At 44.9% G+C, this 26,790-nt stretch overlaps 1 long non-coding RNA gene across 1 annotated transcript in view; it reads left to right on the forward strand.

Annotated features, from left to right (window-relative positions):
• Positions 1 to 26,790, forward strand: part of LOC111540393 — a 92,694-nt gene that overhangs the window by 48,591 nt on the left and 17,313 nt on the right. Inside the window, exon 2 of the long non-coding RNA XR_002730974.2 lies at positions 17,216 to 17,740. This is a non-coding gene — a long non-coding RNA (uncharacterized LOC111540393). The remainder of the gene's footprint in view (positions 1 to 17,215; positions 17,741 to 26,790) is intronic.

The raw sequence follows: 26,790 nt of genomic DNA on the forward strand, positions 1-26,790 counted from the left end.
AAAAAAAAAAAAAAAAAAAAAAGAAAGAAAAGAAAAGAAAAGAAATATACAATAAAGTATTGCTAACTATAGTTACCTTATTGTGCTATCAAACATTACATCTTATTCCTTCAATCTAATTGCATATTTGTAGCCATTAGCCAACTCCTCTGAGCACTCCCTCCCCACTGTCCTTTCCTGCGCCCCTGGTAACCATCACTACCCTCTATCTTTATGAGAGCCACATTTTTAGCTCCCACATAAGTGGGAAGATGCGATATTTGTCTTTCTATATCTGTCTTGTTTCACTTAACAATGTACCACATTTAAGGCCCTTGTTATCTCTCAGTGCTGGAATTCCTGCTGCTATCCTGCTTCCAAACTGGAGCCCAGCAGCTCTGGTTACCCTCCCCACTTTGCAAGTCAAACCCAGGAGGACTGGAGGGATTAGATTCTTCTTAAGCAGACTTACAACTAATCTCCTTTATTTGTTCTATTCCCCTACTTTCACCTCCATTTCCACACGTTACTTGGAAATTCTAATGAAAGGAGATGTTTCCCTTGATAATGAGCCCAGCTGACTTGATTTTTTTCTTCTTACCTCTTATGCATATTGTGTGTTTGGAGCAGAGGGGTTTTTTCTGGAGTATAATCCAACTGTCCATCCTGACATAAAGTCCTGAGTTTGGTTTTTAAGGAAGTAATATCCTTACTTCTTCTGGTGGCAACATCCTCAGTCCTCTTCATGGCCACACCTATGGCCCCTCTTTCCCCCTAGTGTCAGAGCAAAAATCACACTCCCCTCTGCTCAAGGCTCTGAACCTCTGAGCTTCTCAGACCAAGCCTCTCCAGGGATGGCCCTTACATCTTCACTCTCTTTCTCTCCATTGGCTCAGCCTCCCGTCCTGAGAAGGAACTTGCCCTCTAATCCACTTGCCCTGAAACCACTTTTATCATCTTCTTTCTTTTCTTCTATGCCGAATTTCTCAACTTGCCTCAATATCTTTCATATTCATTCATTCTTAACTTACATGTACCCATTCATTCTTAACTGACATGTAGCCAGGATTGGACTGCCAACATTTATTCCAGTTACTACTGCTCCGTGAAAATTATCCCAAAAACACCGTGGCTTAAAACAACAATCATCTTAGTTTGCTCCTCAGTTCGTGGGTCATGAATTTGGGAAGGGCTTTGGCTGCACAGTTATTTTTGGAGTTTCTCATACAGTTGCAAGTAGATGTCAGCTAGCATGGCATCCGAGATGGCTCACCCACATAGTTGGCAGTTGACACTGGCTGTTGTCTAAAAGCTCAGCTGGGTCTGTCTACTGGAACACCTCCACATGGCCTCTCCAGCGTGGCAGGCTCTGAGTAATCATGGTAGCTGGCTTCCCCCATGGGAAGTGTCCCCAAAGTTCCAGATAGAAGCTGCATGGCCCTTTCACCCCAGCACCACAGCCATATAACGTCAATTCCACTGTGCTGTATTGGCTGAAGCAGTTAGAAGCCTGCCCAGATTCAAGAGGAGAAGACATAGACCTCACTTCTAAATGAGAGGAGTGTCAAAGAATTTTGGGACCATGTTTTACAACTGCCACAGTCTACTCTCTGGTCACAAATTATTTACATTTCTTCCACAGTAAAATACTCATCCCTTCTGAAAAACCTCTTAAAATCTCATTCTATGATAGCGTCAGGGTCCATGTCAGGATCTTGTCATCTCAGCTAGGTCCCCAAGCAGAAGAGGCTCTTTGAATGAGGTTCCTTGAATATAGTTCTCTCCATCTGAAGATCTGTGAAAAAGAGAATCGTGTTGTCTGTTTGCCACTCACTAAACTGCAATGCTGGGCATGGGGCAACTGCTATAGACATTCCTGTTCAAAAGGTGGGAAAATGGGAGACACAGAAGAGTCCCCAGGATACAGGTGTTCTGAACACCATTGAGATGCTTGTTCTTAGTTCCTTCATTAGAGCGCAATTCTACTGCCTGGGAGTTGTTCTGTGGCTTTGGCTTTGCTCTTTGGGCTGTTTTTGGGCCTTGCCTGAAGTGGTCCTTCCTCTTCCATAAAAATTGCCCGTGTTTGCAGCTTCATAGATTTCTCAATCAGCTTCTTGCCTATAAAAAATTGGGGGTTTGGAGTAGTGTCTAAAAACCTCTTTTCATTTTTTGCTATCTCAGTCCCTTTCAGTCAAAGCTGAAATTCCCTGAAAAACTTTGTGAGATTCCTATGTATCAATCTATAAATCCACTGCATTAGACAAAAGTCATGCCCACAAATTTCAAGATAATTCCTCCTCTACCTTGGGCTCTTTATAAAGCTTCTGGGTGAGATAATAACCTCCTTAAAAGTCCTAGTGTTTAACAAAGAGGAACTGCCAGGCAGGACCTTAACATCTGTAATAGAGTGTTTGTATGTTTTAAAGCAGTGGTCCCTAATCTTTTTGGTACCAGGAACTGGTTTCGTGGAAGACAATTTTTCCTCAGACCGGAGTTGGAGGGGATGGTTTCAGGATGATTCAAGTGCAGTATATTTATTGTGCACTTTATTACTATTATGATTACATTGTCATATATAATGAAATGATTCTACAACTCACCATAATGTAGAATCAGTGGGAGCCCTGAGCTGGTTTTCCTGCAACTGGATGATCCCATCTGGGGGTGATGGGAGACAGTGACAGATCGTCAGGGATGAGATTCTCATAAGGACTGCATAACCTAGATCCCTCACATGTGCAGTTCACAACAGGGTTCAGGCTCCTATAAGAATCTAAGCCACCACTGATCTGACAGGAGATAGAGCTCAGGGAGTAATGCAAGGATGGGGAGTGGCTGTAAATACAGATGAAGCTTCGCTCTGCCTGCCTGCTGCTCACCTCCTGCTGTGCAGCCTGGTTCCTAACAGGCCATGGACCACTACAGTTCCATGGCCTGGGGGTTGGGGACCTCTGTTTTAAAGGGTCTATGAAGGCACCATTTAAAAACTTTCCAACGTCTTAACAAAGGGTGCTACAGTCACATACTTCATTTTATTTTTCCCTGAAACATCTTCCAGTCAGTGCCCTGGGTTTGATATTTTCTGTGAGGTCCTTTCTTAATTTGGGGATCTTCTGCTAGGAGATATGGATGTGAGAAATAGTCTTATTTTTGAACTAGTAAGTTATGGTACTTACACATTTTCTCTAAATTCTGCTTGAACATGGAATAATTCCTCACCACCCCCACCTTTTTTTCTCCCCAGCCCTTCTCTGTCTATCCATATCTATGACACATAGTTAAAAGAAACCAGTTACCACTTTTGACATTCTGCATGGAAATCTCCTTAGCCAGATTCACCAGTTCATCAGGTGAATCTTCAATTTTCTGTGTTAACACAGGCGAAAATTTTGCCAAACTTTCTGTCATTTTATAACAAAGGTCTCCTTCCTTCCTGTTTCTCTTGCTTTCCTTTAAGCCATCACTGACAACCTCTTTGGGACCATCAGGCTTTTACTGAAAGTCCCCTCCAAGTCCTCTCAGCTTCGCTTGGCTCTCAGCCCCAAAGCCAATCCATGCATTTAAAACATGTTCGGCACAGAGTACTCCACTTCTAGTGCCAAGGTCAGTTTGTTACTATTGCTGTGTCACAAATTAGCAACTTAAACCAGCAACCATTTACCTTTACTCATGATTTTGTAAACTAAGAATTTGTGAAGGACTTGGTTGGGGAGTTCTTGCTTGAGGTCTCACATGTGGTTGTGGTCACACACCATTGGAACCACAGTCATCTGAAGGCTCAACAGGGTCGGGTGTCCAACATGGCTTGCCTACCTGGTTCGCAGCAGGTGCTGGCTGTCAGGTGGGGGCTCACCTAGGCTGTTGCCTGGGAAGCCTGCATGCCACTCTCCAGCACTCAGGGTAGTTAGACTTTTCACATGATCTGGTTTCTACCAAAGAGAACATCTCAAGAAGAACAGTTTCCAGTTGTGTGACCTTCTCTGATCCTACCTCAGCAGCCACTCTGTGTCTCTTCTGCTGTACTCCATCGATGGGAACAGTCACAAGCCAGCTTAGATTCAAGAGGAAGGGACACACATACCACCTCTATGGGAAGAATGTGTTTACAACTGCCACAACGTTCTGTTGAAGCTATTTATTCAAAGTTGAGCGGTAACTTTCCAGTTAATTAATCCAGCAATCTCTTCCTGGTTCTCATGGTATTGAACCTTTCTGTGGCACTTGCAACTTTCTTGAAGCTTACTCCTTTCTCTCAGTGCATTTCCATGACTTTGTCTTCTGGTAATTCCCCCTCTCCATTCACTCCTCTTCTTTCTCTTGCCCCTAAGAGGCAGCATCTTCCAAGGCTTTGCTCTCAGCTGGCATCTCTTCCCACTCTCCCAGGTAGCTCCCCTCGGTAGTGGATGTATACTTGTGTCTGCTCACACTCCTTTCTTTGGGCGAATAACTTCATTTATCCAGTATTCTGCTCAGTGCATGTGGTAGAAGTGGGTAGGAACGCTTGCCTTCCACCCTGGAGCTGGATGCCTGTATCAGTCAACGTCTTGGATAGAAACAGAATTCCATTTGCATGAATCCACTGAGGAGCTTTTAGTGGAAGAACTATATGTACATATGTTGGCAGGAACCTACAGCAGAAAACCATTCCCATCCTTTAGCTTGAAGAGGAAGAAATGGTGTCACCAGAATTCAGAGGTCCAGTTTTGCAGAATGAGTTATTATGCAGTAGTAGCTGTAGAGGGATGAATCCACTCACAATTGCAACCCAAATCAGGGAGGGAAAGGGAAGAAACTCCCCAGCTTTCTTTCCTCCTGCCCTGTGAATGTCTGCTGTTGCCTCCCACTGGCCAAACCCATCTAGAAGCAAGCTGGCAAGGGAGGCTGGGCAACACTGTCATTGAAGTCAGCAGCACTGAGTGGGCTGATCTGGGCGATGGCAAGTGGAGGAGAGCCAGCAGGGTATCTGACCTGGGTGTGACCAAGCATGGTCTCTATCATCTTTTCCATCGTGATCTCTATCCTCCTTTCCAGCGTTGTTGGTTAAGTGTTGGGCATATGGTCTAAACTGGGCTAAATAGAATCCTCCCTGTGTCTTTTCCTATAGATCAGGATTTCTGGGATCAAGCGGTTTGAGAAGCCAGGCAATAGCTTGGTCACAAGCGACTAGAGCTTGTATGGAAATTAAGACAAGCAGAGCAAGCTGAACTGAAAGGACAAGGAGAAGCAGAATTATTGGAAGAGAGCATGTCATTCTCTCTCGCTCTTTACAGTTTGTATTGAACTTGTTACTGGCACAGCCAAAGAGAATCTGTTTTCAGATCACTGTCTCTCTGAACCAAGCAAATGCTGATCTCAGAGAGAGTTTTTGTTAAGCTTGGATTTTGGGGGTTAGCTGAGTGAGTTGTTGCTGATTTTCTGAAGAGGGGAGTAGCCCTGAAGTCACTGAGTGGTCACTGTATGGTAGTGATGGCTTTAAAACTGCTTGTGTGGCTTCTTTATGGCTTGGGACTAGGGCTAAAGAACAATCTCTCTTTTTCAATCTTGAATTTTTCCTCTCAGAATTCTGGTGATTGTTTTTGAATCTGCAGATTTGGCCATATCTGTGCCATCCCTTTGATTTCACCATAACATATTCCAATAAACTCATCTTCCCCTTTTAGTTCTTTTTTTTGTTTTGTTTTGTTTTTTTTGAGACGGAGTCTCGCTCTGTCGCCCAGGCTGGAGTGCAGTGGCCGGATCTCAGCTCACTGCAAGCTCTGCCTCCCGGGTTCACGCCATTCTCCTGCCTCAGCCTCCCGAGGAGCTGGGACTACAGGCGCCGCCACCTCGCCCGGCTAGTTTTTTCGTATTTTTTAGTAGAGACAGGGTTTCACCGTGTTAGCCAGGATGGTCTCGATCTCCTGACCTCATGATCCGCCCGTCTCGGCCTCCCAAAGTGCTGGGATTACAGGCTTGAGCCATCGCGCCCGGCCCCCCTTTTAGTTCTTTAAAGGAGGTTTTGTTTGGTTTTTGCTCCCCTTTAAAATTTTTCTTATTATTTTTTGTAGAGACAGTGGGGGTCTCACTATATTGCCCACACTGGTTTTGAACTCCTATCCTCAAGACATCCTCCCACCTCTGCCTCCCAAAGTACTGGGATTACAGGTGGGAGCCATTGCACCTGGCCAGTTTCTGTCCTTTTCATCTGAAAGATGAGCCTATCATCCATTCCACACCTTCAAATGCACCTTCTGAAAGATGACTCCAAATCTACATTTTCAATACCACAGCATCTCTTGAGAACTTGACACATCTTCGATTTCTCGCTGAAATCTCCATTTAACTATTTCTGGCATTTCTACCTCAACAACCCAAAGTCGAATTGATTTCCCTTCCCCCAAACCCTCTTCTTCCTGCAGTCTGTATTTTGGTGAATCCAGTTACCCAGCCTAGCAACACAGACTCATCCTTCACATCTGTCTCTCCACCCCCTCCCTGCCTGCCCGTGTCAATCACTGAATCCTATTGATGTTATTTGACTTCTTAAAAACTTTAAATGTTTTTAGTGGATATTCATGTAGTTCAAATCCAAAAGGGCAAAGAATGGAAAATTTTTCTTTCTGCCTTTATTCCCTATCCTTCTAGATCCCCATCCAGGAGGTGACCAATGTGATCAGTTTCTTGCAAAGTGGATGCACTTACATTTCCTAACTAATTCCCAATGATGGGCAAGGCCTATGGGTTTTGTTTTGTTTTGTTTTATGAGAAAGAGTCTTGCTCTGTCATTTGGGCTGGCATGCAGTGGTGCAATCTCAGCTCACCACAACTTTTGCCTCCCGGGCTCAAGCAATCCTTCCACCTCAGCCTCCCAAGTAGCTGGGACTACAGGCACAGCTAACTTTTTTCTACTTTTTACTACAAGCCCAGATAATTTTTTCTTTTGTCTTTTTTTTTTTTTTTTTTTCATGTTGGAAGTCTTAATACTATACTTTTTTTTTTTTTTTTTTTAAAGAGATGGGATCTTTCTATATTTTCCAGGCTGGTCTCAAACTCCTGGCCTCAAGTGATCCTTCCATTTTGGCCTTCCGAAGTGCTAGGATTACAGCACTTTGGAAGGCCTATGGGTTTTGCTCTGGTGGGCTGGATGGTGCTGAATCTGCTTCTGGTAATGTAACTGCCCGTGATCATGCAGCCAGTAAGGGTCAGGGCCAAATTGTATTGGAATTTGTATTGGAAGCCCTGAGGAAGAACCCGAGGGGTTAGCAGTCAGGTGGGGTGCAAAGAGCCCATGTTGTAATCCAGAGTGAGGGTCGTCCCCATCCTGGATGGGGCTTGGGCCCTTCCAGGCAAAAATCACTTTGGAATGAGATTTCCCTTGGACCCCTGGGTGTCTTCTGAAGGAGTGGAAGCCTTTTGGCCTTATCTGATGCTGAGAACTGAGTGAAATGCTGCAGTTTGAATTAGGGCCCTGGGCTATGTTTGAAATGCGTGTGAGTAGATGGCTCGCTTTGAGCAACAGGCTTTGAAAGGGCTCCGTCCCTCAGTATGTCTGGTCATACCCACCAGGTGTAAGCTGCCAGACCCTGGTTTCCTGACATTGCCCAAAAACAGTCAGCCCACACCAGCTGAGCCTTTTACTCAGGAGAAAGAGAGGGCCATTGCTTCTCTTTAGGACAGCCTGAGGCGACAGGCACACAACCGGGGTGGATGGCAGGGCAGCGCCTTCTCTGGCCTGACCCTCTTCCCTGGCCAGCAGTTGTGGAACTCTGGTGGAGAGAAATAATCTCTCTTCATGTCCCTCTTTGCCTTCCATTCCCATTCTTCTCTTTCCCCTGACTCTGGGGAAGAATGAGAAGGTGCACTAAAGCACATTGTGTCCCTACTGCAAAATCCACTTATCACTCAAGCCAGTCCTCCATCAGATTAGTACAGGAGAGTACCGTGCATTCATCTCATTTCGTACTGCGCATCAAAACCCGGTGGGCATCCTCTCAGTTCTCTCCTCTGGAAAACCAATGGCTGGATCCATTTTCTGGCCTGATTGCTCAGAGCCAGCTATAGGAGCTGAGGCTCCTAGGACCCTAGTCATTGAGGAGGCTTCCAGCAGCAAAGCTCAGGAACTGATCACGAGCCAGACATCTGCCTGGGCACTGAGAAGTCACAGGGAGGTAACAAGACACAGCTGGGAAATCTGCAGGCAGCAGGAGAGCAAGCAGCTGCTCCCTATGTTACCAGCGTGCTCCTACAGACAGGCACAGCCGGTGGGGGAGCCAGCAGGGTGCTCAGCCAAGCCTGGGCCTCACCAGGGTGCTCCCATCAAAGCCAGAGAGGGTGTCGATGAGTTGGCGATGATACAGGATGGGGCCAGAGAAGAGCTGGGAAGGGAAGTGCTGGCAAGGGAAGGGCATAGTCCCTTTAAATGATAAGAAGAGGGGAAGGGTGTGGTCCCTGGCAAGCCTCCCCACCCCCCCAACCACCCCCACCCTCGCAGCCCGGCCAGGCCCCCTCACCCGCACCCCCCACCTCCCTGCCAGCCTGTGACCATGGACCTAGGTGAGGACAGGCATTTTTTATTTTGTTTTATTTTTTGAGACAGAGTCTCACTCTGTCACCCAGGCTGGAATGCAGTGGCACAGTCTCAGCTCACTGCAACTTTCGCCCCCTGGGTTCAAGCGATTCTCCTTCCTCAGCCTCCTGTGTAGCTGGGACTACAGGCACCTGCAACCGTGCCTGGCTAATTTTTGTATTTTTAGTAGAGATGGGGTTTCACCATCTTGGCCAGGCTGGTCTTGAACTCCTGACCTCGTGATCTACCCGCCTTGGCCTCCCAAAGTGCTGGGATTACAGGCGTGAGCTACCGCGCCCAGCCGAGTACAGGCATTTTTGTTTTCCTGCCCAAACGTTGCATTTCCCAAGACCACCTTGGCCTGCCCTGCCCCCATCCTATGCCTGTAAAATCCCTTAACGGCAGACACACAGGTAGCTGGTCTTCCAAAGAAGCACATCAGCGGAGGAACACATGGGTTGCTGGACGTTGAGAGGAGCAGTGGGAGGGGAGCATACCGACATGCAGCCGCAAGCTGGCAGGCCGCCGACCAGCAGAAGGCTATGGAGTTTGGCTGGGGCAGTGGAAGAAGAATCCAGGCTGCCGAGTGGCCCAAATCCAGGGGAAAACCTTCCCACTCCATCCCCTTCTAACTCCCCCATCTGCTGAGAGCTACCACAACTCAATAACACCTTGCACTCATTCTCCAAGCCTGCGTGTGATCTGATTCTTCTGGTACACCAAAGCAAGAACTCGGGATACCGAAAGCCCTCTGTCCTTGCGACAAGGTAGAGGGTATAAGTGAGCTGGTTAACACAAGCTGCCTATAGGTGGAAAACTAAAAGAGCACACAGTAGCACACGCCGACTGGGGCTTCAGGAGATGTAAACGGCCACCCCTAGACACTGCCGTGGGGTTGGAGCCCCACAGCCTGCCCGTCTATGCTCCCCTAGAGGTATGAGCAGTGGGGCACTGAAGAAGCGAGTCACTCCCCCATCGCACGTCCTGCGAGGGGGACAAGGGAACTTTTACCATTGCAGCAAGACAAAGGTAGGGAGACGCGGGTGGGAGGCAAGAGTCCACCTTCCTAAGGGCCACCTGCAATGTATCTCCACACCCTGCTCTGCAGGGCCCGGGCTGCTCAGAGCCGCAGGAGCAGTACCTGCTGACGCTGGCTCACTCTCTGCTCTGCTTTTCTCCTTTCCTCTTAGTGGAGTTCGTTGGTCTTTGGACCAAGGCACAAGGCCTCTCTGTTCACTCAAATGGTGGCTTAGATCTGATGATGAACTAGTTGGAGACGCTTTGTTATTATTATTATTATTACCATAGTTTTAGCCTAAAGGTAGGGGTTAAGGGGTGGAAAGAGGCTTATAGTTTTCATTAGATATTTTCAGCATCTTTAGTCAATGTTCCTCTTGTGTAGATGTGGCTTTTAATAGAGATTAGTGGTACGTAAGTTTTTATTTTGATGGTAGTTAAAGCTTTTATGAGACCATCAACTTTCCTCCCTCTGTTCCTTTAAAAAGGGTAATATCAAAATGAATAACCAATAGCTTCTTCCCTCAAAGGAGCTGTGGATTCAGCAGAGGAAACGGGAAGGAATGCTGATGACTGGAAGGAGGGGTTCCCAGGAGGGAGTCAGCAGCCTCAAAGTTCCGATCTAGAACATGGGTCGATGGTTGTAAGGGCCTGTTTCTTCCAAACAAAAGATGCAGGTGCATGTCTGACTGTAGAACAGGGTTGCTCTGTCAGGGCTGTCTTGGAAAATCTGGGACAAGTGGAGACTGTCATTATCGTACCACTAGAAACCCGTTTCTAGCCAGTTGATGGAGGTGGACAGTCTCTTTTGTATGTGTAAAGCACTGTGGGCGGCAGGGGCTGGGAACCTGCCCCCCACACCACTTTACACCCACAAAAGAGGGTGAGTGAGGTAGCTCTGGAGTGAGGCTGCCTGGCTTTAAATCCTGACTCAGGCACTTAGCTGTGTGATCTTGTATAAGTTAGTTAACATCTCTGGACCTTGGTTTTCTCTTTTATGAAAAAGGTCATGAGTCTTTGTGAAGATTAAATGAGATAACACCAAGTAAGCACCTAAAATGTAACGTTTCATCATTACTAATATGGTCTTTATTTTCTCTGATGTTTGATCATGTACGTAAATGTGAGCCAGACATATATTAAGTGGAAGCTCATTTTCACTCATGTTGACAAAAAATAAAGCAAAGTTCCCCCAGAGTTGAGAAGTTAGGAAAAACTGGGGACAAGTTAAGATGCTTAAGTGGCCATTAAACTTACAAAAAGGTACTTAACATCAATAACCTTTAGAGAAACACAAATCAAAACCAGGATGTTATACCAGTACACACCCATCAGAATGGCACCAGGAGGAAGACAGACCATACTCAGTGCCGATGAGATGGGATATGCATTGAGAGAACCACTCTGAAAACCCTTTGGCAATGCCCTCTGAGGCTAAACACGCGCACCCTATAACTCAGCAACTTCACTCTTGGGCCCAGTTCATCAAAAGACACGCATTAGATTGTCCTTAACTGCACCATTTATGATAGACCCAGGCTGGAAACTATCCAAATATCCAAAAACAGCTGAAGGGAAAAATAAATCCTGTTGTATTCAGACAAATGGATACTCTGCTCATTGTGAATGGATGACTAACTCAGCTACCTGCAAAAATATGGATGAACCTCACAAAGACGGTGTAGAGCAAAGGAAGGCAGAGACAAACTTATATCAAGTTTCTGATTCCATTCATTAAAAGTTCAAAAACAGGCAAAGGTGTTTTATATTGCTCCAAAGTAGGATCGCGGCTATATTTGGTGGGGAAAGGGGTGGTGGTTAAAACAGGATTCTGGGGCATGTTCTGCTTCTCCATCTGGTCACTGGTTACCCGGATATGGACGTCTGTCTGCTGGTGAAAGGTGCCCTTCTCAGCATATATGCTAGACTTGAATAAAACATTCAGGCCACATGTGCCCTGTTATCCCCAGGCCTGAAACAGTTCCCTCACACATAGTTTCATCCTGGGCTCTGGAAACAACAGCCACTCCCTCCCTGTTTTGCAAAGAGTGCATCTTAGGCTCAGCTCAGGGAACAAGGCCTCCTGGAGCACTGGTTTCTGGGGCAGGCGATTGGAATGATGGCCTCATTCACCATGGAATCCGTAATGGCCATCCGGAAGCTGGGCACAGAGTGATGCTCACTGAATCTCTGTGGAAGGAAAGGAGGGAGGGAGGGAAAGGGTGTTGAGTTGCAGTGGGGGAGTGGAATGCAGATTCTCCTGCTAGCACATGGCCTTTGGGTTTGGTCTGGCCAAAGCAGAGGTCTCTGGGCATCTACATGACGAACACCAGTCAGTGGAGGTTGCCATGCACAGGGCTGTCGTGGAGGCAAATGTGCAGTGTGTCTGTTTGTCCTGTATGAGACCTAAAATGTCATTCATTTACTCATTCGTGAAGCTTCAGTTCAGTCCTCACTTCGTGCCAAAAAGGCACAACCATTGGCCTTGAGAGGTGTGCAAGGTGGTGGCAGGGGGCTTCGTTTTCCTTGAGGGGTCTGCAGTGGGGTTGGAGGGGCACAGCAAGGTTGCATTCTCGCCTACATGACCACCTGTCAGCGCACGCCCTTCCCCTCCCGCTGGCTGGAACGGAGGCCCTGCTGAGGAAAGGTCACTCTGCCGGCAGAGGCAGGTGTGGTGATGGGAGGGGGCAGATGAAAGGAGGGTGTGGACAGAGGGAGGTCCAGGGTCCTTCCTAAGGTGAGTACATGAAGAAATATGCAGGACTTAATTGGAAAGAAAATAAAGGAGGGAAAAGCCACTTACGCTCGTTTACGCTGAAGCAGAGAACAGACGATTGCTGTGGGGAAAGCCAGCCTTTAATTCATCATTTCCTTCAACTGCCACCTCAACCCCCTACCTACCAGCTTTTCCCTTGTATCTGTGTTTTTTCTCATATGCTCCTTGTTGCACTTTTTTTTTTTTTTCTTGACAGGCGTGTACACCCTCTTGTGTCCTGGGGAAACTGTGGTTCAGTAGCCTCGGATATCAAGAGCATCAAGCTAGTCTGACAAGGCAGAAGAAATGGTGATCCTATGGAGTGTGGCTTAAGGGACGCAGGAAAGTCCTTACCACAAACAGAGCAGATCTGTGGCATGCCTGGAAAGGCTACCTGCCATTCCTGAGCTGCTCCGTTGTGTTAGAAATTGTCCTGTCCCTCCTGTTTTCTGTGTCAGTGCCCCTTTGGAAAGGATTGTGACTGGAGGTGAGAGTGACTATCAGAACTCTGCAGGTGGAGATGTGGACAGTGAGAACAGCCCTCTGGGATCCCAGGACCTGGGAAAGTGTGTGTAAGCCATTGTTGTGGTGGGAAGAGCAGAGGCCGAGACCCTGTGTGCTTAGGGACAACCCTGAGCAACCACAGCTTGATACTCCAGGTGAATGTTACAGGCCATGGCAGTGGTCTCAAAGTGTGGTCCCCAGACCCGCAGCACCAGCATCACCTCGCAGCTTCTTGGAAATGCAAATTCCAGGCTCCAGCCCAGACCTGTGGAATCAGAACATGGTGGTGGGTTTAGTAATCCATGTTTGAACAAGCCCCCGCAGGCGATTCAGGTACACGTCAAAATTTGAAAACCTCTAAGGGAGGGGCCATTTTCTGAACCAACTCTCCTTCACCACCAATGTTCTCTCTCCTTGGAAGAGAGACCAAAGCAGTGATATTGGATTGAAGCTCATGAGCTAGAACGTTTCCTGGGGCTCTTTGCCACTGGCCCCATCCAAGGAAGCCCCGGTCAGCCTGTCACTGTAAGAGCCCAGGTTCTGAAAACACACTGAATTAGGTTTGTCATCCTGGCTCTGCCACATCCTGGCTGTGGGAACCTGGACAAGTTACTTAACCTCTCTGGCCCTCAGTTTTTCCATCTGTAACCTGGGGCTCGGAATAGAGCTGACCTCACCAGGGTCTCACAGAGGTCCCAGAGGTCCTTGTCCCATACACACAGTGGGTGTTCAGTAGATGGATCTGTTATTTATCATTCATGCAATTTCATCTAAAGTTGAAGAGATTACTAGATTTCAAAGAAATCAGCCTATAAGCCTGTCATGGTAGAAGGGGTTTGAGGGACCAAGCAGCAGTGCTGAATATACGTCTTCCAGCTCCAAGACAGCAGGTGCTGCTACTCCCAGTGGCTCTGACCATTGTGGAAAGAAAAGCAAGTATTAAAATATCTTATAAACAAAGCCAGGAGGTTTGAAGTCTGGTGAATTGCCTCTGCCCGTCTGCCAGGGATACGATGCAGCAGAAGGAATGGTGGGCACTCGCTCCCCTGGACCCTGCCTGGTAGGCCAGCAGCCCACACTTGTTCACTGAATGAAGAAACACACCTGGCTGGCAAGCCTACAAACAGAGCTTCCTCCCTCCCCCAACAATTCCCTACCCTCAGAATGATTTATGGTCATTCAGTTTTCATTTATAAAACTGACAGTATTCCAACTGATAACTATTGATATATGCGAAATTCAGGAGCCACAGGATAAAAGCCACAGGCCCCATGGCGACATCTGGCCGCCTTGCACAGACGTCATCCACTCGCCCTTCACCCTATGGAACGCTGACTGCTCTTAGGTATAATAAAGCGTGTTTAAGGTCCACAGGGTGATGACAATAGGGTTAAACTTAGCTGATTCCACAGCTGAGGGAAATCTCAGGTAGAGACATTTTGGATCACACTTGTGAAGAAGTCCTCTGCAGTGAGGTCCTTACACAGCAGCATGGGATGGCAACAATAACAGGATAACAGATGACAGGCAGTCATTTATAGACGGTCTGCAAAAGAGGTGGCTGAGATCTCCTCGAAGAACACTCTCTGTGATGACAGTTCGGGGAGGGAACAGGGCATCGCCTTTTATCTGCAGATTTCAAAGTTCCTGATGTGAGTCAGTCTTTCCCAATACCTTGTAGAAGGCAATAGTTTCCATTACTCCAGACAGGAAGCCTGAAGGGCACGTTGGGCAATGGCACCATGAGTCCCAGAGGGACTGACCAAGGCTCACCTGTCCCCAAGCATGTGTCTTGACTGCCCTGTGTCTGGGTCAGCCACTAGCATGGGGCAAGGAGCACCAGGGAAGAAATAGGGCCTGGCAGCAACAAAGCACACAGTTCTCTGCACTCTGGTTCCCAAATTTGTTAACTGCACCTGAATCACTCATCAAGTATGTTAAAGATTAAGATTTCTGGTTCAACTGGTTTCTCTCTTCAAAATTTTGGTTCAGTAGATCTGGGTTAAAGTGGACATTAGAATTTAACAAATTCCACAGGTGACGATGGTACACAACCAAATTTGGCTCTTAAGAGTCAACAAATAAGGGACTCTGGAAGGAAATGGGATTGAGGGGGTGGGGCCTTTGCAGAACCGGAATCCCAGCTGCCACTAGCACACATGGTCCCAGACGGCTTCACTCCACTCTGGCTGAGGATGGTCACAATTATTCCTGCTTCCCTCAACACAGTGGTTGGCAGCCTTTTGGGGGTCTTATACTCCTTTGAGATGTTGATTTAAAAGAACCTCCATGAAAAACATTCACATGCCTACACAATTTATTTATTTTTATTTTAAAATTTTATTTCAATAGTTTTTGGGGAACAGGTGATTTTGGGTTACATGGATAAGTTCTTCAGCGGTGATCTCAGAGATTTTGTGCACTTGTCACCTGAACAGTGTACACTGTACCCAATATGCAGTCTTTTATCCTCCCCACCCCCTCCCCTGAGTCCCCAAAGTCCATTATACCATTCTTCTGCCTTTGTGTCCTCATAGCTTAGCTCCCACTTAAAAGTGAGAACATACGATATTTGGTTTTCCATTCCTGAGTCACTTCGCTTAGAATAATGGCCTCCAGCTCCATCCAAGTTGCTGCAAAGGCCTTTATTTCATTCTGTTTTATGGCTGAGTAGTATTCCATGGTGTATATACACCACATTTTCTTTATCCACTCATGGGCATTTAGGCTGATTCCATATTTTTGCAATTGCGAATTGTACTGCCATAAACATGTGTGTGCAGGTGTCTTTTTCAAATAATGACTTCTTTTCCTTTGGGTAGATACCCAGTAATGAGATTGCTGAATCAAATGGTAGATCTACTTTGAGTTCTTTAAGGAATCTGCATAATATTTTTCACGGTGGTTGTACTGATTTACACTCTCACTAGCAGTGTAAAAGTGTTCCGTCTTCACGAACATCTATAGTTTTTTGACTTTTAAATTATGGCCATACTTGCAGGAGTAAGATATCACATTGTGTTTTTGATTTGCATTTCCTTGATGATTACTGATGTTGAGTTTTTTTTTCATATGTTTCTTAGCCATTTGTATATCTTCTTTTGAGAATTGCCTATTCATGTTCTTTGCCCACTTTTTGATGGGATTATTTGTTTTTTTCTTGCTGATTTGTTTGAGTTCTTTGTAGATCCTGGATATTAGTCCTTTGTCAGATGCATAGTTTGCAAATATTTTCTCCCACTCTGTGGGCTGTCTGTTAATTCTGCTAATTATTTCTTTTGCTGTGCAGAAGCTTTTTAGCTTAATTAGGTCCTATTTATTTATTTTTGGTTTTGTCGCATTTGCTTTTGGGTTCTTAGTCATAAAATCTTTGCCTAAGCCAATGTCTAGAAGATTTTTTCTCATATTATCTTATAGAATTTTATGGTTTCAGGTCTTAGATTTAAGTCTTTGATCCATCTTGATTTGATTTTTGTATAAGGTGAGAAGTGAGGATCCAGTTTCATTTTCCTACACGTGGCTTGCAAGTTATCCCAGCACCATTTATTGAATAGAGAGTCCTTTCCCCACTTTATGCTTTTGTATGCTTTGTCAAAGATCAGTTGGCTTGTAAGTATTTGGCTTTATTTCTGGGATCTCTATTCTGTTTCATTGGTCTATGTGCCTATTTTTGTACCAGTACCATGCTGTTTTGGTAACTATAGTCTCATAGTATAGTTTGAAGTTGGGCAATGTGATGCCTCCAGATTTGTCCTTTTTGCTTAGGTGCCTACACAGTTGAGGCTGTGATTTCAGAAGTGTTGTGGGAGGCAGACTGAGCAGTGGGGAAAGAGGTTCAAGAACTTAGCCAAAAATGAATGGAAACTGAAAAAAAAATTTTAAGTAGGTTTCTTTTCATCCTACTATCACTAGTGTTTCTCAAAGGCTGCATGGCCATTTCCGATTTTTGAAGTCCCTAGTATATTAAAGAATTAAGAAATATGGGCCAGGTGCAGTGACTCACACTTATAATCCCAGCATTTTGGGAGGCCAAGCTGGGAGGATCACTTGAGCCTAGGAGTTCGAGACCATCCTGGGCAACATAGTGAGACCCCATCAAAACAAAAAATAAAGAAAATTAGCCAGGTGTCATGGTATGTGCCTGTGATCCCAGCTACATGGGAAGTTGAGGTGGGAAGATCACTTGGACCCAGGAGGTTGAGGCTGCAGTAAGCCATGTTTGCACCACTACACTCCAGCCTGGGTGACAGAGCAAGACCCTGTCTCAAAACAGATAAAAAAAGAGAAATTATATTGATAGGGTTTGGATATATTTAATTGGCACTCATCATCCTGTTACATCTCCTTCTAGTATTACCTTTCTGCATCACAGGGGCTGGAAAGCGAAAAACCTTACTTTCTATGCTTCCTTCCAGCTGGACCTTTCACATGTGCTTGCACATGACTTGGAAGACAGTCAGAGGCAGAAGTCCCTGCAAATGCTCCTGGCTACTTGCTGCAGGCAGCTGTTGCTGCTGCGGGAGAAGACTTTCCTATGTCTAGCTGCCAGTGTTCTGGGCTCTGGGGGCATCCTGTTCCTGGGATCACAGCTATGGTGGTATCTTCTAGAACTCAGAAGTTTACCAAATCACTGGATGGACCAGAGGAGTGAGCTCCAGGTTGGGTTTCCAGAAGGGAATCCCAGAACTCTTCCACCACACAGGCCTCTCAGGGAGCTGCTCCCTCTGCCATGGTCAGTGAGAGGGGGAAGTAGGAGCCGCCATTGGGGTTGTTGAGTTCGTGGCTGAGGGATGAGGAAATTGCTGCTACACACCCATGAAGCTGACGTCTGGACACAAGTCCCTACTGATAAGTGTTTATGACATTTCCAGCATGGTGCCATGACACTGCATGGAAATGCCGCATGGAAAGTCCTTATACATCTATCTTTGTGCATTTATGTGAGTATATCTGCAGGTATTGAACGGCTGGGTCAAAGTGTGTGTATACCTTGATAAATATTGCTAAGTTACTCTCCAAATTTTTTTTAGAGACACTATGTTGTCCAGCCTGAACAAGCCATCCTCCTGCCTCAACCTCCCAAGTAGCTGGGACTACAGGTGCAGGCCACTGTCAAAAGTGTTTTAATTCACACTGCCATCAACACCTGACCTCACCTTTACTAACACAGAGTATAACCCAGGTATGGATTTTAAAATACCCACTAGATGGTAAAATAACAACTAGCCTGGTATGAGTACCAAAGACAGAGACAACAGAAGCCCATCAGCAAGAGAGACACACACCCCACCCATCCAGCAGACACCTGTTGGATGAACGCTTATATGTTGAAAATCAGCTGTAGCATAACCAGTGTTTTTAATCTTTGGCAATGTGAGAGGCTCATTGTATTACATTTGTGTTTCTTTGAGTATTAATGATGTTGAGAAACTTTCCTTGTGACACTTTTAAATCTCTCTTCTGAATCTTGAATTTTAAAAAATTACACAAGTGATTCCAGAGTTTAGTTTCAATGCAACGCTTTAAGAGATTACTATGGCTCAAGGCTTCTGCTGGGTTCTGGAGATACAATAATTCAATAGAGTTCTCACTAACTGTCGAGTGCATGGCACTGCAGGAAAAGAGAGGCACACATACACACATTCACACACACGGAAGGTCATTTCAAAGCACGGAGCACCAGGATTTCCAGGACGAATTGAAATCATTGGATACTTTTTAAAATAATACGTGGGGGAAAGTAGAATGAACACAGAGTTATCAAAGAGGAAAGCCAATTTGTAAAGCTTATAATTTTAAAAATAATGGAGAAAATTGTTCCCGGGCTATATAGAAATGCCTTATTTATTCCAATTGATATGTTTGGGTGAGCACGATGTTCAGGGCAGTTAACTGTTGCTGTGTGATTTCTTCTTTTTTCATGATAAATTTAGTGCTACAAAGTGTCCCTTATGAAGAGACTGAATAGACACAAGAAATGCTCCTTCCTCCTCCCCGCCATGGTGGTGTCAGTGAAGGGCTGCTAAAATAGAGATTTAAATAAGTTAAGAGTCCTATACCATAGTACGCTAAATGTCCAGGATATAGTTGAAAATTACTGATCATATTAGGGACTGGGAAACTAAGATCCAACATCAACTTGAATGAGAAAGCAAGATCAACAAACACCATTAGGTACATGACACAGATGTTGGAATTACCTAACAAGGACTTTAAAACATAGAGGGAGACTTCTTGCTCTGTCACCCAGGATGGTGTGCAATGGCGCAATCTCTGCTCACTGCATCCTCTGCCTTTCGGGTTTAAGCGATTCTCCTGCCTCAGCCTTCAAGTAGCTGGGATTAGAGGCGCCTACCACATGCCTAGCTAACTATTTTGCATTTTTAGTAGAGACAGGGTTTCACCATGTTGGTCAGGCTGCTTTTGAGCTCCTGACTTCCAGTGATCTGCCCACCTGTGCGTCCCAAAGTGCTAGGATTACAGGCGTGAGCCACTGCACCCGGGCCCTCAATGGACAATTTTGAACAAACTTAAAACAAATAAAAGAACAGAAAGTCTTAGCAAAGAAATAGAAAGTATAAATAAGAACCAAATGTAAGAAAGACATGTAAGAAAGATCTTTTATTAGGGGAAAACCTTTGTGGTAAGAAAAAAAATCCTTCTGCTGGCTTCCTGTTTTTAAAACTCTTTGCGAAACTGTACAATTTCCTTAGCTAACCACAGCTTCATGAGCCTTACCTTCGGAAAACTCACTTCACTGAATCCAAATCCCTGCTACCCTGGCATTCAAGCACTGAGACAGAGGCCGTGATGCGCGCATTAACACTAACCAGGCAGCTTGGAGGCCAGTGCTAGGACTCATCATTTTGAGATGCAGAGCAGTACAGCAGGGCCACCAAGGGTCAGACAATGGCTTGTCCATTGTGGCCACCTGCCCTGGACAAGGTAGGGCACTCAGGACTAGAGTGCTAAAGGACCTTCATGTCCCCTTCAGGCATAGTATTGTGGGAGGCCTCCTTCCTACGAATGTTTGCTAATAATGCAAAAGTCTTTCAATATCTTAACCATTGGAATAGCCATTCTGGTATGCCCTGGCTGAACATCAGACTTACCTGAAAGAAAGATTAAAGATTTTAGTCTTGATTCTAAGAGCAATGGGAGCCACCAAAAGGTAGTGAGCAGGGAAGTGACATGAGTAAATTTGCATTTCAGAGGTCACTGAGGCGGTGGGGAGGAGGAGCGATCAGAATGGACATGGTCAACCATGAGGAGTCCTAGTCCAGGCAGGAGCAGATGGTTCAGACCATGGACCGGGTGACTGTTTGGGATGCAGAGAATCAACAAAGGCACTGGTGTTGCATTGGAGGTGGTGGAAGCAGACGATGACCTCGGGGTTTCTGGCTTTCCCATTGCGGTTGATAGAGGGAAGTTAAATCAACTGAAAAAAGGAACAACGGAAGATAACTGGGTTTGGTGGGGAGAAGATCATATGGGCAAGTTTGGAGATGTTGAGTTTAAAAGGACTTTGAACATTGAAGAGATGTTAAGTACACCGCGGTAGGTCTACTTATCATAGGTTTGGAGCTCAGAAGAGCATTCTGGGCTAGAGTTGTGAATTGATGAGCTGTCAATAATCAAGTCAAAAATGAAGAGGTGGACAGGATAAGTATGTATGGAGATGGTAGAGTGAGAACACGAGAGAGACTCCAGACCTGAAGAACTCCAGAAGTCAGTGGCTGAGCAAACACAGGGGCAGATATGGAATATTTTTCCTGTATTTCCTCTTAGGAATTGAAATTTTAAAACACTACAAATACCACAAACATAAAATCCAGAAACTAGCATAGTATTTTCATTAATTATTTACCTTAAACACTTCCATAATACTTTTCCCCAGTAATTCTGGCTGCATGATCTTTTCTTCCTTTTCTTCCTTTTTTTTTTTGAGACAGCGTCTTGCTCTGTCGCCCAGGCTGGAGTGCAGTGGCGCGATCTCAGCTCACTGCAAGCTCTGCCTCCCAGGTTCACGCCATTCTCCTGCCTCAGCCTCCCGAGTAGCTGGGACTACAGGTGCCGCCACCATGCCCGGCTAATTTTATTTTGTATTTTTAGTAGAGACGGGGTTGCACCGTATTAGCCAGGATAGTCTCAGTATCCTGACCTCGTGATCTGCCCGCCTTGGCCTCCCCAAGTGCTGGGATTGGCTGTATGATCTTTATTTTGTCCAATTTATTGAGACATAACTTATGTGCAATAAACTGCCTGTATTTAAAATAAACAGTTTGATAAATGTTGGCAGATGTGAACATGAAATCACTGTCACAGTGAGCATTCAGAACATTGCCATCAGCCCCAAAGCTTCCCTGCACTCCTGTGCAGTCTCTTTCCACCCCGACCACGGATCTAGAGTTTTACACAAATGGAACCACACAGTGTGTACTTATTTTTGTCCAGCTTTTTTTTTCTCAGCATAATGATTTTGAGAGGCATCCATATTATCATGCATGCCAATAATTCATTCCTTTTTATTGCTGATTAGTATTCCATTGTATGGAAACACCACATATTGTTCAAGCGCTCACCTGCTGATAGACATTTGTGTTGTTTCTAATTTTGTGCTACTATGAGCATTTTTATCATGACCAGGTGTTGAATTTTCTCCTTTGCTTTTTCTGCAGTTACTGAAATAACCACATTGTTTTTCTATTTTATTAACATCATGAATTACAGTGGTTAATTTTCTAATATTGAACCAACTTTGAATTCCTGGAATAAACTTTACTTAGTCCTGGTACATTCGATGTAATTCTAGTTGTAATTATAGCTACAGTTGTAGATAGATCAAGAATTGGATTTGATTTGCTGTATCCATTAGCAGTTACTCCCCATTCCCCTCTTCCCCAAGTCCCTGGCAACCACAAATCCATTTTCTATATCTGATTGACCTATTCTGGGCATTTTAATAAATGGAATCAAAGATGTGTGGCCTTTTCTGTCTGACCTTTTTTACTCATCGTGCCTTATAACATGCTAAAAAAGATTTGCCCACATTGTAGCACATATCAATACTTCATTCCTCTTTATGGCCAAATAATATTCCATCATGAAGATATGCCACATTTTATCTTTCTTTTCATCAGTTAATAGATATTTGGGTTGTTTCCACTTTTCAGCTACTATGAAAAATGCTGCTATGAATACTTTGTACAAATTGTGTGAGGAGGCCAGGTATAGTGGCTCATGCCTGTAATTCCAGCACTTTGGGAGGCTGAGATGGGAGGATTGCGTGAGCCCAGGGATCTGAGACCAGACTGGGCAACATAGTGAAACGCCATCCCTACAAAAAATTTTAAAAATGGCTGAGAGCGGTGGCTTATGCCTGTAATCCCAGCACTTTGGGAGGCTAAGGTGGGTGGATCACCTGAGGTCAGGAGTTAGAGACCAGCCTGGCCAACATGGTGAAATCCCATCTTCACTAAAAATGTCAAAATTAGCTGGGCCTGGGGGCACATGCCTGTAGTCCCAGCTACTCAGGAGGCTGAGGCAGGAGAATTGCTTGAACCCAAGAGGTGGATGTTGCAATAAGCTGAGATCATGCCACTGCACTCCAACCTGGGGAACAGAGTGAGACTCCATCTCACCAAAAAAAAAAAAAAAAATTAAAAATTAGCCGGGTGTGTTGCCACTTGCCTGTGGTCCCAGCTACTTGGGAGGCTGAGGTAGAAGGATTGCTGGAACCCAGGAGGTCGAGGGTGTAGTGAGCCATGACTGTGCCACTGCACCCCAGGCTGGGTGACAAAGTGAGACCTGTCTCAAAGAAAAAAAGAAAAGAAAACACAAACACATTTGGTTTTGGTGAGGATGTGTATTTTCAGTTCTCTTGGATGTAGAACTGCTGGGTCATCCGGTAATTCTGTGTTTAACTTTTTGAAGACCTTTCAAACCATTGTCCAGGGCAGCAGCACCATCTTACAATCCTACCAGCAATGTGTGAGGGTTCCAATCACTCTACATCCTCGCTAACTCTGTTAGGATGTGACTTTCTGATTGCAGCTTTCTTAGTGGGTGTGACGTGGTCTCTCATTGCAGTTGGTTTGCATTTCCCTAGTGACTTGTGATGCTGAACATCTCTTCAGGAGCTTATTGCTCATTTGTGTATCTTTCTCAAACTTTTGACCATTTTAAAAATGAAATGTCTTTTTATTGTTGCATTGTAAGAGTTCTTTATATATTATGGATACAAGTCTCTCGTCAGATGTATGATTTGCAAATCTTTTCTCCCATTCTGTGAGTTGTCTTTTCACTTTGTTGATGGTATCCTTTGAAGCACAAAAGTTTAAAACTTTGATGAATTCCGATATATCTATTTTTTCTTTTGTCACTTTTGTGTCATATCTAAGAAGCCATTGCCTAAGGACCCGAGGATTTACTCCTATATTTTCTTTTAGGCATTTTACAGTTTTAGCTCTGAAGACATTGCTCCATTTTGGGTTTCATTTTGTATATGGTGTGAGGCAGTGGCTCAGCTTCTTTCTCTTGCACATGGATATCCAGTTATCCCAGGACAGCTAATTGAAGACGCTTCTTTTCTCATTAAATTGTCTTGGCACTCTTGTCAAACTTCATCCTCTTTGCTAATTTTCTCAATTCTTTTTCTGCTCTTATCTTTATTATTCCCATTCATCTAGTTACTTTGGGCTCACTTTGCTCTTCTTTTTCTAGTTTCTTATTGTGGACTCTTAAGTCTCTAGTTTTGTACGCCCTGCCTCCCACCACCTATCCCAGTATAAGCATTTAAAGGTATAACTTTCTCTCTAACCACTGTTTGCTTACATCCCACAAATTTTGACCTTTTTCATTATCATTTAGTTCAAAGTATTTTCAAATTGCCCTCATGATTTCTTCTTTGACCTATTGATTCTCTAGAAGTGAAATGTTTTATTTCCAAATATTTGGTGTCTACTTATCTTTTTTAATTTCTATGTAATTCTGTTTTAATCAGAGAATAGGCTCTATAAAATATAAATCCTCTTCAATTTATTGAACCTTGTTTTATGGTCCAGCATATGGTCTATTTTGGTCAACAAACCACATGTGCTTAAAGAAAATGTGTATTGTGCAGTTGTAACTGATAGATACAGATTCTATGAACAGCAATTATATGAAAGTGGTTAATAGTGTTGTTCAGTCCATCTATCTTTTTCTTGATTTTTTTCTAGGGCCCTATCCTAAGATATTCATATTCATGTTCAACTATGATTATGGATTATTTCTGTCAATTTTTTCCTCAGGGATATTGAAGCTCTGTTACTAGACACACACCCACATAGGATTCTTTGTCTTCTTAGTGTATTAATGCCTTTATCCATATAAGAGATCCTTCTTTGGTAATTTTTTTTCCTCAAAGTCCATTTTGTCTGATAACTAGATAGTGTGGGGTGGGGGAAAGGGAGAGGGTCAACAGAGTACCCTTCATCTCCACTGAGTGTAGAACCAACTGAGAGGTAAACCTAGCTGTGGGCAGATGGAGATTAAATGTCAGCGTTTGTGCTGATGAAGCCCATCAGAGGCTGTGGCCCTAGATTTGTGTCCAGATGGGCCTGTTAATACTTCCCTCAAAATTAGGTGGCCTTGCACATCCGGTCACTGGCCCAGATGGACAATAGTCAGCCTTTTCCTTTCACCCTCATCCAGGGCAGACGGCAGAAGGCAGAGGGCAGGTAGGTGGACAGACTTCCGAGGCAGAGTGAGGGGCCCAGAGACGCCTGCCCAATTCTTCCTCTAAAGATCACCAGTAAGTGAAATGAAGAGGCCAGGGGCTGCGAGAATGTTCTAGAGAGGGTTTTCACGTAGAAACAAGGAGAATGTGCCCCTTCTAAAAGATCTCTACGGCTATGAGAGTGTGTGAGCTTACCCAAGAAGAATGAAGGGTGAGGAAGGAGAGGACCTGAACCGAGTTGTGGGGGCCACCAGCATTCGGAGGCTGGGTTGCAGAGGGAGGTCCCCTGAAGGACATGGAGAAGGGGTCCCCAGGGATGTCATGGAAGCAAAGGAAGGCATTTCAAGGCTGCATTGCCGGCTGCCAAGAGGCTGATAAAGTTGAGATCTCCTCATGAAAGCTCAGGCTTGTCCTCTGGGGTAGAATTTTGGCAAAGAATCTTTCACGCCACATACTGAGCACACTTCTGACTTCCCCAATTATGGTAGAAAGGAGAATTATTTACCCTGATCTGGATTTATAGGTTTTATAGGTTTTATAGATTTATAGGTTTAAGGGCCCTTGAAATCACAGTACTCAGACTGTTTTCCTAATGGTGAATGGCCAAGAAAACAGCTTTCAAAAATAAACGCGGGTCAATGTGGAAGGCTAGACTCCTTCCTGTGGCTTATTTTAACTTTCATATAAGAAAACATAATCGTTGATTACCTTAGCAATATACCATGCCTTATCAAAGGGCTTTAAAGCACTCTCATTAGTCCTTTCAATATACTTGAATAAGAGGTGAAAACAAATATGTGTATTTTAACCTCATCCTAGAGAAAAAGGAGAGAGTTGGGGAGAAGTTGAGGGCTTTTCTCCCAGAATCCTGGGAGATGATGTGGCATCAGCACAGGCCAGAAACTGCCCCCTGCAGCTAAAGCACTGGAACAGAAATGAGGAAGATTCATGACTCAGCCAAAAAGAGGTGAAAAGGTGAGCAATTATATAATGAACAGAACATGTGTCATGCAGTCTTCAAATAACAAACTCACATTTCAAACTCTTTAAGGGCAGAAATAATATTTTACCATTCTTTTCATTGTTGACGGTCCCTAGTACAGGCTAAGACCTCTGTAAATGTTTCCTTGCTGGCTGTGTGTATGGGAAGAGTATAGAGGGATGTGAATTTTATTCAGTGTATAGAATAAGTAGTTTTCTAAGATTTTGTTCATGGAAGTGATGCAATCAGCTCAAATTTGACCAAAATGGTCCATACCCGCTCTGGGTTTTAGGAAGGAAACCTAGTAGAAATGAGTGAGATGAGCTTAAAGTATAAAGGAGCTGAGAGCAAACAAAATAAAAGGCTGGAGTCTGTTTACTGCAAAATTGTTTTTGCATGAAAGTGTGTTTTGGGGCACCCATTTGCACACTCCCCCAACAAATATTTATTGAGCACCTATTATATTTCATCGTGCTGGGTGCTTGGCAGTTACAAAGATAAATGAGATGGATTTTCTACCTTGAATATGTCATGGTCAAATGAGGATATCCTGAAGATGTTCTTGACAAAATCATACTTTGGTGTTTTTTGTTTGTTTGTTTGTTTTGGTTTGGTTTGGTTTGGTTTGTTTGAGACAGAGGCTCCCTCTGTCGCCCGGGCTGGAGTGCAGTGGCCGGATCTCAGCTCACTGAAAGCTCCGCCTCCCAGGTTTAGGCCATTCTCCTGCCTCAGCCTCCCGAGTAGCTGGGACCGCAGGCGCCCGCCACCTCGCCCGGCTAGTTTTTTTTGTATTTTTAGTAGAGATAGGGTTTCACTGTGTTAACCAGGATGGTCTCAATCTCCTGATCTCGTGATCCGCCTGCCTCAGCCTCCTGAAGTGCTGGGATTACAGGCATGAGCCACCGTGCCCAGCCTTTCTTGACCAGATCATACTTGGATGTTGGATGGAAGCAAATAAAAATGCTATAGGGGCCGGGCGCGGTGGCTCAAGCCTGTAATCCCAGCGCTTTGGGAGGCCAAGATGGGCGAATCACGAGGTCAGGAGATCCAGACCATCCTGGCTAACACGGTGAAACCTCGTCTCTACTAAAAAATACACACACACACACACAAAAGTAGCCGGGCAAGGTGGCGGGCGCCCGTAATCCCAGCTACTCGGGAGGCTGAGGCAGGAGAATGGCGTAAATCCGGGAGGCGGAGCTTGCAGTGAGCTGAGATCCAGCCACTGCACTCCAGCCTGGGCGACAGAGGGAGACACTGTCTCACAAAAAAAAAAAAAAAAAAAAAAA

The sequence above is a fragment of the Piliocolobus tephrosceles genome, chromosome X, assembly GCF_002776525.5.
Source record: "Piliocolobus tephrosceles isolate RC106 chromosome X, ASM277652v3, whole genome shotgun sequence".
NCBI lineage: Eukaryota > Metazoa > Chordata > Mammalia > Primates > Cercopithecidae > Piliocolobus > Piliocolobus tephrosceles.